Here is a 459-nt window from a genome sequence, read left to right as displayed (position 1 = left end):
GGATTGATACAAAGGGTCAAGGCTTTCGAGAAAGTTCCCGGGGTATATTTTGTTCTTGCGTTCAGCGGTTGTTGTCCACCTCAGTCAGAAACGAGAAATGAGTGTAGCACTGCTCTTTAGATTCCAGGTGTTTTTCACGTATTCACGGATTCACGGATTGATACACAGGATCGAGGCTTTTGCCCAAGATTCCCGGGTCGGTTTTGTTCTTATCGGTCAGTGGCTGTCGTTCACCTGAAAGGCACAAGTGAAAAAAGGGTGTAGCACTGCTCTTTATGTTCTCAGCGCGGGGCAGTATGCTCGCCAGCGCGAGGATTCGCACAAATAAATGTCTAATAGTGCTTTAAATTGGGTTCGAGAAGGAGCGTGTACAACCGTCGGAAGAAGATCATTCCACGCAGCTACTACCCGAAATGAAAAAAAGTTTTGTCTAATGAATGTGTGCCCTGAGCTTGTGAA

Source organism: Opisthorchis viverrini (assembly GCF_000715545.1).
Source record: "Opisthorchis viverrini unplaced genomic scaffold opera_v5_233, whole genome shotgun sequence".
Lineage (NCBI taxonomy): Eukaryota > Metazoa > Platyhelminthes > Trematoda > Opisthorchiida > Opisthorchiidae > Opisthorchis > Opisthorchis viverrini.
This window is presented reverse-complemented; position numbering follows the sequence as displayed.